Source organism: Mus caroli, chromosome 11, assembly GCF_900094665.2.
Source record: "Mus caroli chromosome 11, CAROLI_EIJ_v1.1, whole genome shotgun sequence".
NCBI classification, from domain to species: Eukaryota; Metazoa; Chordata; class Mammalia; order Rodentia; family Muridae; genus Mus; species Mus caroli.
The window spans coordinates 10889985-10900599 of record NC_034580.1 but is presented as its reverse complement, the minus strand read 5'-3'; the positions used below and the strand labels follow the sequence as shown (position 1 = coordinate 10900599).

Here is a 10615-nt window from a genome sequence, read left to right as displayed (position 1 = left end):
TCAGAAGAGATAAATTGTCTAGGATTGATATCTAAGTAAAATAGGGCATTCTGAAAAACAGAAAAGGAAAATTACAGTGTCTATCCAGGAGAGATTTGTATGGTCTGGTGAGGTTTCCCCTCCCATATGAAAGAGAGCCCTGGAAAATTGAGAGCACAGTACTCTCAGTAACAGACACTTGAAAGAAAAAGGCAATGTAAAGTAAGGAGAAACATAAGTTGTCTTTGACAGTAGTAGAGAAAGAAGAAATGCTGGCAAAATCTCCCCTCTTTTCATTGAAAAGGAACAGTGGTTTGATACTATTTTACAAAAATTCTCAGTGTGTTGCAGTCTCAAGGCCATCAGAGGAAGTAACTATAAGCCAAAGCCTATAAAACAGACAACATTTCTGAATCCTGCCTAATCATGTACATGACAGAATGACATGGTTCCCATACCTGGAATGAGAGTCAGGGAAGCATGGCCTCCAGGAATGTTGAAGGTTGTTGTGGGCCTAAGGCTTGTATGTATAATAATGTGCATATTTTCAAGTTCCTCCTTTGAGGAATGTCCTCTCTGCCAAAGTAATGACTCTGTTATGGTTTTTATATACTGGGCCCAGGGAGTAGCACTATTAGAAGGTATGGCCCTGTTGGAGTAGGTGTGGCCTTGTTTGAGTAGGTGTGTCACTATGGGTTTGGGCTTTAAGACCCTCAATTTAGTTGTCAGTTTCCACTAACAGCCTTCAGATGAAGATGTAGAACTCTCAGCTCTGCCTGCACCACGCCTACCTAGATGCTGCCATACTTCCACCTTGATGATAATGGACAGAACCTCTGAACCTGTAAGACAGCCACAATTAAATGTTGCCATTTATAAGACTTGCCTTGATTATGGTGTCTGTTCACAACAGGAAAACTCCAACTAAGAGAGATTCCTTGATAATCAACGAAAGCAGAGTCCACTCCCAGAGGCTAAGGTGAGTCTAATGTCTCAGAAAAATGGTAGGATACTGTGACCTTCAGAACATTCCCTTAAGGCTGTGGGAAAGAACTCTGAAAACATGACTTCAAAAATATACAATTTCTCAACTATGCAAAATTATAAGGATGCAATATGAATTGTATAAGGAGCTTCACAGAGCCAAAGAAACAGGCAGCTACAGTATGAGCCAGCTTGTCAAAAAGAAACTAAGGAAGGAGATAAAGCGACTTAGGATGTGGCAAGGTCCCACCCAGCTAAGTTTTAAAAAGGCAGGCTGATCTCTGAGTTCTTTTACAAGGTTAAAAAAAATGTATTTGCTGTCTTTTTCTAAAGAGTCAAGGGGCTATGGTTGTAGAATGCTGATTAGTGTGGGCTAGTCAAGAGAGAACCTGGAATAAATGAATGAATTGATATGTAAATAAAAGACTGGGCATTTTGATCTGCATGAGACAAAAGAGAGTGATTATTTAGAATTATTTTCTGGCAAGAGCTGAGCTTTCTGGAGAGCTCTGGAGAACAAATAGAACTCTTTAAGCCATTTTTGTAACAGGATTTCTGATTTTGTTTGGAAATTCCATGGAGAAGGAATACAAGGCTTACAATTTTTCATAGCTCTTCTAGAAACTTTTCTAACAGGATTTCTGACCTTGGTTGGAAATCCCAAGAATTACTTAGTAAGCTAACACAGCTCTTTTAGAATTTTTCTGTCTTTCTGATTATGATTAAACACACACACACACACACACACACACACACACACACAAATTAGTTTTAGAAAAAATTTTAACAGGATTTATAACTTGGTCAGAAAATCCAAGAATTTTTTTATATCAGCTTTTCTGACTTTACTTCATGTAAAGCTCATGAGCTATCTAGAGATCTTTTAGATTTTCTTTTTTTAAGAATGGAAGTACTCTCTCAAGCAGAGAGCTATCTGTAGCAGAAAGCTATCTCGAACAGACTACAGAGCCAAGAGCTATCTACAAAGAGCTGTCTAAGGAACCATGTCAAGCAGAACATAGACCATCAGTGTGTAACAATTTGTTTTGTTGGTTTTTTACACAATCTTTTATTTTATTTTTTGATTTACAATGTTTATTGTATATAACAAAAATAAAAAATGTACAAGCATACAGGATGACTTAGGCATAAATTATTTCAATAAATCAATAAAAATGCTACTATAGAAAAATGCACACAATCATTGGTAAGATATTTCATAAGAATCTCAGTAATGAAGTAAATAAAGAGGTACTTTTCCATTTAAAAATGCAAGTCATAATAACAAGCAGCATTTGAACATATAGTGATAAAACTCTAAAATGTTTGATGTTAACCAGTATTTATGAAAATATAGATATAAATCATAAGTTTATGTTGACTTTTGATAGTGTATGCTCTCTCTAGTTTCTTTCTTTTTATTTTATTTTTTTAGGTATTTTCTTCATTTACATTTCAAATGCTATCCTGAAAGTTCCCTATACCTTCCACCCACTCCCACTTCTTGGCCCTGGGGTTCCCCTGTACTGGGGCATATAAAGTTTAAAGACCAAAGGGCCTCTCTTCCCAATGATGGCTGACTAGGCCATCTGCTACATATGCAGCTAGAGACATGAGCTCTGGGGGTACTGGTTAGTTCATATTGTTGTTCCACCTATACGGTTGCAGACCCCTTCAGCTCCTTGGTAACCCACAATTTGAATTCAAGTGCTTTGTTTCACCGAGGCCAAATACTCCTTACCCAGTACCTCTCTCCACATCGAGGCTGGTCCTTGACACTATATCTAAATTATATGGAAGAAACTGAATCAAAATTATGACTAAATGGAAATGTAGAGAAGAGCAAAGTCTTTTGAGGTACACTGAACCTGTTTCAACTTTTGCTTGCTTTGGAGAGATGGCTCATAGACAGAGCTAGCACTGCCAACTGGATTCCTGAGAGTAACAGCACCTGAGATCTGAAGCATACAGGAATACCTGCTAACAGGATAGTCTATGACCTGACCTCATAAAATACCAACAAGCTTGTAGCAAGCATCATGGAGCCTGGGAGGAAATGCCAAGAGAGCTGAGGAAATAAGCAGCAATTGAGAAAGATTGCCTTCAAATTCTGTAAATCCATCAGACCCTCTCCTCTTTATGCTTATTGTATCTATGCTTATATTTCTTTAATATCCGATGAAATTCAGTTGGCTAATGCTATCCTTTTTCATTCTTGATTTCTCTTGATTTTATTCCCATACCATTTCATTTTTATTTTCCTTTTATGGGCTTTTGAAAAGTGTATGCTAGTCAACTATTTGCTGTCTTAGTGTCTCACATTCCTGAGACTCTTGATATTCATAGTTCTGATTGGGTTCCCATCCCTCCTTGTTTTGATTCTACCTTTACCCATAGCTGTTCCATTGACTTACCCATGTTGTTGTTCCCCTATTCAATTTGCTTCTCCTTCTTCATTTTCTCAGTCAATCAAACACTAATTACCTGTGTTATTTGCTTTGCTTTCTTCCTCCCAATTGTATACAGAGTAATGAATATCATAGAGCACATCATATGGTCAGTGTTGCCTTTGTATAACCATTGACATTTTAAGGAATGATGTGTTATTTAGCAATTACAGTGTATTATTAGTCAGCCTATAAATTGATAGAGACTATATTTTAGACAGTTTTTCACACTTCAAGGAGTACTTCAATGTACCCTTGTGCTTTAAATACCAGTTCAATAGATAACAATGACATCTCAACTCTTCTACAACAGATTCCTCCTAACCATTGTAAACACTTCCACTATGGGGAAAAGGTGAATATTAAGCTCAAAATACTGATTTAGTCACAAAGGCACAAGTTGTGATGAGAAAGATAGATAGATAGATAGATAGATAGATAGATAGATAGATAGATAGATAGATAGATAGATAGATACCTAGATACCAAAGAAATAGAATTACTTCAAAATGTCTAATCTTATAGTAATGGCTTCTGATGTGAGGGACAAAGAATTTAAAAGGAAAATTATTTATGTTTTTTTAAAGAAACAAAAGAGACCATATGCAATTTCCTGAATGAATTCTAAGAGAATACAACCACCTAAATTAAACAAGAAAGTCAACACAGTATATGAAGGTAGTACTCAATAAGGAAACAAACAAAAAAAAAATGAAAAAAAGCAAAACTTAAATACTTGAAACAAATTTTCTCTAAGTCAAATAAGAAGTACCAAGAAAATTCTCACCAATAGTACTATTCAGGGGAAGAAAAACCTTGAAATTTGAAGGCAAAGTTGTTTTAAAACAAGTCAACATGGCAGACAAATTAATAAGCTATATTTTTATGAATTAATTATTTTATTTATATACTTCCCAAATGATGCCCCCTCCTTGTCCCCTCTTGCAGAGTTCTGCCTCTCATAGGAGAGGGTGACACCCCTGGATTTCCATCCAATCTGGGGCATCGAGTCTCTAAAGGATTAGGCACATCTTCTGCCACTGATGACAGAGAAGGTAGCCCTTGGGCTAAATATGTACCAGGGGCCTAGGGCCATCCTATGTATGTTTTTTGGTGGGTGGCTCAGTCTCTGTGAGTTCTCAAGGGTAATGATTGGCATGTTGGTTTTCCTGTACAGATGGCATCCTCTTCTATTTCTTCAACCCTTCCCGTAACTCTTCAATAGGGGCTCTTGATCACCAACCAATCCTTGGCTTTGGGTATCTGCATCTATCTCAGTCAGAGCCTTTCAAAAGATAGCCATGCTAGGCCTCTGTCATGCATTTCCTTTTGGGTTTGAGTTACCTCCCTCAGAAAGATATACTAATGTTTCATCCATTTGCCTATAAAATTCATGTCTTTGCTTTTAATAGCTGAATAATATTTCACATTTTCTTTTTCCAGTTTTTTGTTGAGTGACACCTAGGTTGTTTCTAGTTTCTAGTTATTATGAAGAAAGTTGCTATGAACATAATTGAACAGGTATATTTGTTGGATGGTGGAGTATGCACAGTTTTCCGGGAAACTTCCACTAAAGTGGTTGTACAAGTTTGCACTCATACCAGGAATAGTGTAATACTTATAGGTCTGCCTTTATGTTACTTAGACGTTTTTCTCTGAAGCTTTTAATATTCTTTCTTTGTTCTGTATATTTAGTGGTTTGCTTACTATATGGCATTAGGATTTTATTTTCTCGTACATTCTATTTGGTGTTCTCTAGGCTTCTTGTACATTTATGGCAATCTTTTTCTTTAGGTTAGGGAAATTTTCTTTTATGATTTTTTTGAAGATGCTTTCTATCCTTTAAAGCTAGTAATTTTCACCCTTTTTTATTCCTATCATTCTTAGGTTTTTGTCTTTTCACTGTGTTCCAAATTTTCTGGATGTTCCATGTTAAGAATTTTTTTTATTTAGCATTTTCTTTGACCATTGTGTCAATTTGTTCTATGATAGCTTCTGTGCCTGAAATTCTCTCTTCTCTCACTTGTATTATGTTGATGATAATTGCATCTGTAGTTCCAGTTCTCATTTCTAGGTTTTCCATCCCCCAGGTGTGTTTTCTTTATTGCTTTTATTTCCATTTTTAGTTCTTGAACCATTTTGTTCATCTCCTTTAACTGTTTGTTTGCATTTTCTGTATTTTTTAAGGGATTTATTTGTTTCCTCTTTAGTGCATTCTACCTGTTTTGCTCTGTTTTCTTATACTTATTTAAAGAGAATTATTTATATCCTCTTTAAAAGCCTCTGTCATCTTCATGAGATGAGATTTATGGTCAGAATTTTATTCTTCAGGTGTGTTAGGATATCCATGGCTTGCTATAGTAGGTGAGGTGGGTTCTTATGGTGCCAGATTACATTGGCTTCTGTTAATTATGTTTTTGTGTTGCCTTTCACCAACTTGTTGCCTCTGTTGTTAACTGGCCTGTGTGTCCCAATTGGAACATGTCTCTTATGATTCAGATAGAGCTGTGTTCTGGGTTAGAACACTACTGGGAGGTGTCAGAGCTCTTTCTCCAGTTAAATCAGGTCTCCTGGGAAATACATGGGTGTAGGTAATGACTTTTTAAAAAAGAGTTCTAGTCATGAAATCAATATTATGATACAGCAAAGGAAACTTTTATCTAGGTGAGCAGACAAGGTGCAAAATGAGAGAAGTATTTTCTTTATTTCCGACAGAGGATTAATAGTCAGAGTATACAACAGAACTCTGAATGACAAATAAATCAAATATCTAAATTGATAAGTAAGTTCATGAAGTAAATGAACAATTCTCAAGATACAAATCACAAATAGTTAATGTAACCAGTCTAAGGCTACCTTGACTAGAGATGGCAGTACCCATGGTGGCTTATACCCTTATAAATATAATATTAGTCAAGAAAAAGACACATAATCATATCCATAAAACAATCCAAAACAAAAACCATAGCAAAACAAAACAAACAAACAAAAAAACAAAAACAAAAACCAATCTAATGTACATATTTGTAGGACATATTTCCATAGGTCTACTTCTCAGATGTCTATTATGTTCTATTTATTAGATGACCCTTGGTATCAATCTGTCAGGATCATCAAAGCTTTATAATAAAATGTGAAGGTGCATGATGCTGTACAATGTCACTCTTCTGATTCTACACTATGTGAGCTATTCTGAGTCATTTTTCTTCTTATAAACTTTAGGATCCATTCATCCTTAATCATAAAATGACTTAATATAATTTTATTAAACCTATAGACAAAATTAACCAAAGCTGCATTTAGCAATATTAAATGTCCCTACCCATAAACATGAAACATTCCTTCATTTCTTTACTTTATTTGATTTTCTGCCTGTAATTATTGTCGATTTTGCCATAAAAATCTTGAACATGTTTTAGTTGGGTTCTTTATTATGTATTTTATGTTTTGTATTAATGTAACTGATTTTGGTTTTTAATTTCAATTTCACTTGTTTTTGCTTCTGTATATAAAAGCAATCAACTTGAGCAGATTATATTAACTTGTTTTCTGTAACCTTCCTATAATTGCTTATTAGTTCCAGGAGGTGGTTTGTTGATTCATAGTCTGTGCATACATAATTATGCCCTCTACTAACAATATAGTTTTAGTTATTTCTTTCAAACTTAAAACACTTGTACTTAGTTCTCTTTCCTACTGAATTAAGTATAATTTCAATACTACATAGGAAATTAGAGACAAGACAGCACCATTTTTCCTGCTCCCTATTCATCATTGGAAACCCTAAAATTCTTTTCTTCAAGTATGTTTGATGCAGATTTTTCATAGCTTTTTGAACTATTGTGAAGAAATTCTACTTCACTTCAGAACTGATGATAAAGCAAAACAACTCCTTAAATATCCTAGTGATGTTTTTGTCTGTTTTTGCTCACAGAGAAAATTTATATTGCTCTCTAGAGAATGATATAAGCTGTTTGGTTCATAATAAGGACTCTTCATCAGAGTTAGAAGTTGTTTTATGATCACTTTACTAATAGTTCTTCTTTAAATCACTTACTTATTGAATTTTTTGAAAAGTATTTTGCTTCATTAGAAATTACCATATTTTCTGCTCTTGGCTAGTTATTAAACTATGTTAATTTCCTTTAAAATATTAAACTATTCTTGTAATTCTGCTTTATTTTTCATTATTTTTAACAGCATATTTTATTTAAGCATTGCGGCATCCAAATTTTAAGTTTGTATATTTCTTTCTTTATTGTAATACTCTCACTAGATTTTACTGGAAACTAAATGATTGCCCAATTAAATGAGTTGTAGAACATTGTTTAATTATATAAATATTTTGTAGTATATATTATTTACCTTCTAAACTTTTAGATGAGAATATCAAGGAGGTTAGTTTTAAAAGATCTTTAAGGGAATCAGTTTCTGAATTTTAATACTTTATTTTACCTTTGATTAACTTGTGTTTTAAAAAGAAATTCACCAATCTCATCCTCTATGTGAATTTATTCAATATAACCTTCTAGTCTTTAATTATCAGCCTTGTAGCTCTTATAGTTACAGATAATAGTATCACAATGTACTCTCCTTTGACTCATGTATAGCATTTAAAGATTTCTTAAAACAAAACAAAATTGTATTCATTGGTATATGTGCTAATAGTTGATATTTCAGTTTAGCATCATATTTAAAAGGTTTTCAATTTTAAGGTTTCCTTATCCCATAATCAGCCTCCAAACGCTGACACCATTGCATACACTAGCAAGATTTTGCTGAAAAGACCCAGATATAGCTGTCTCTTGTGAGGCTATGCTGGGGCCTAGCAAACACAGAAGTGAATGCTCACAGACAGCTATTGGATGGATCACAGGGCCCCCAATGAAGGAGCTAGAGAAAGTATCCAAGGAGCTAAAGGGATCTGCAACCCTATAGGTGGAACAACAATATGAACTAACCAGTACCCCCCAGAGCTTGTGTTTCTAGCTGCATATATATCAGAAGATGGCCTAGTCAGCCATCAGTGGAAAGAGAGGCCCACTGTCGTGCAAACTTTATATGCCTCAGTAGAGGGGAATGCCAGGGCCAAGAAGTGGGAGTGGGTGGATAGGGGAGTGAGGGTGGGAGGGTATGGGGGGACTTTTGGGATAGCACTGGAAATGTAAATGAAGAAAATACCTAATTAAAAAAATAAATAAGTAGAAAAAATTTAAGGTTTCATAAAATAGTACTATATTTACATAATTTCCCTAACTCTTTCTTCCTTTCAATAATTTAGTATTGTTATCATACATACATACCTTTTGTAGATATCTTCTGAGATCATTAGTCTTGCTCAGATGCATGTTTCTAAGGTTTACTACTTGAGATGGGGATATTTAAGATTGTTTTTTCTCTGTCTATTAATTGACTATATCTCATCTATTCTTGGAACTTAGTAATACTTCTTCCTTCTCTTTTGGGATGTCAAATCAGTGTTATTCTCTGTCTTGCCCCATGCAAGAAACCATACATTAGTGAGGTGACTTGACAGTCTTCTGGCTGTTTGGATCTTTTAGCATCACCCTTTCTGTTATACAGTGAGAATTCCATTTAAGGATTCTATTGTAGATACCTAAGCCCTTCTTGGACACCCCACCATCCATTGCCTACATTTTGACCAGTTGTATCTGTCTGTAACAACCTCCATCTGAAAAAAAAAAAAAAAAAGGAAATAATTTTGATGAAGGGCGAGAGGATGAGAGCTATGTTTATCTGGGGTATGAGGAAAACTATATAGAACATGGTTACAAAGTTAGAATGTTTTAGAACAATTTTAAATGCTTTTATTTAAAATTTTATTGACATTTCTTTGTTATTCATTGTGCAAATGAGACCAGTATGGTTGTTTTATGAGAATAGTACTTTGTTTCTCCATGATGTTTTTCATTTAATTCTAGAAACATAACCAAGAGGACAAATTTATTTCAAAGATATGGAATTAGCCCTCATTAACATGAATATTCAACTTCAAAGAAAATTTAGATTTAAATATAAAGTTTCCTTGGAGTCAGGAGTAAAACTGAGGTAAAATAGATTTTTAAAATGAGAAGACACCTCATGTTAATTCTCAAAATTAATTTATATGACTTTTTCTTGGTCACAACAATTGAACAAATGATTTAAACTGATATGCTAACAAGCATTCAGTACACACAATCAAACGTATCCTTAATGTCTACCCTTAATATTCTTATTCTTTTTCTAATTCTGTCCAGGTTTTACTTTTCTGGTCCTTATTAATGTCATTTTAAGTTCTCTTTTGAACCAAATGAGCCTTATTTTTATTTTTTTTTTTTATAATTGAATGAGCTTCCACTGTTTATAGGTCCATATATTTATTTTCTGTTCACCAATTGATCCATATATCTGCTGTTTTTGTACCTTGGCTAGTGTGACATGAATGAACTTGTATCTATGTAGTGAAAAATATAGTCCTATGGGTATATGTCTAGAAATGGTATAGCTAGATCTATTTCTTGTGAAATGCACAGTATCTTCACTAATTTTACTCCAACTAATAGTGCATGAGCATTCTCTTTTCTCAAAATCCTTGTCAGCATTTTTTGAGTTTTGTTTTCTTAATCCTAGCCACTCTGTGACATGATAAAATCTCAAATCAGTTTAAATTTGCATTTCCTTAGTGATAAATGCAGCCATAGATTTCTTCTTCTAATAATTATTGATTTCTATAGCCTAATGTTTCACTTAGTTGATTGATTTCTTGGTGGTTTTTTGTTTGTTTGTTTGCTTGTTTGTTTAATTATTTTTATAATCTGGACACCAATACACTGGCATATGTCTTACTGGCCATTTTCCCCATTTTGTCTCTCTCCAGGTAAGTAATAGTTTCCTTTGAAGTACAGATGCTTTTTACTCTTCAGTTTTATTATATCCTAATTATTCAACCTATTACTGGTTTATTGGATTGCTGTTCATAAAACACTTATTTGGGTAATCTTTTTTTTCTACTACTACTTTCAGAGTTCCTTATCTAACATTGATACCTGTGATCCAACTATATGGCATCTTTTGTGTTTCCATGCAAATTTTAAAATAATAAAAAAAAAAATCTGTAAAGAATTGTGTTGAAATTGTGTGGGCCTTCATTGAATCTATAGATTGCTTTTAATATAGTGGTGATTTTTACATGAATTATACCA

The 10615-nt window shown here is 34.0% G+C and overlaps 1 non-coding gene across 1 annotated transcript; it reads left to right on the top strand.

Annotated features, from left to right (window-relative positions):
- The first annotated feature begins 1563 nt into the window (after positions 1 to 1563).
- LOC115032629 lies at positions 1564 to 1627 on the top strand. The gene has a single exon (XR_003838266.1). It is a non-coding gene; the product is annotated as a U7 small nuclear RNA (small nuclear RNA).
- Positions 1628 to 10615: the final 8988 nt, after the last annotated feature.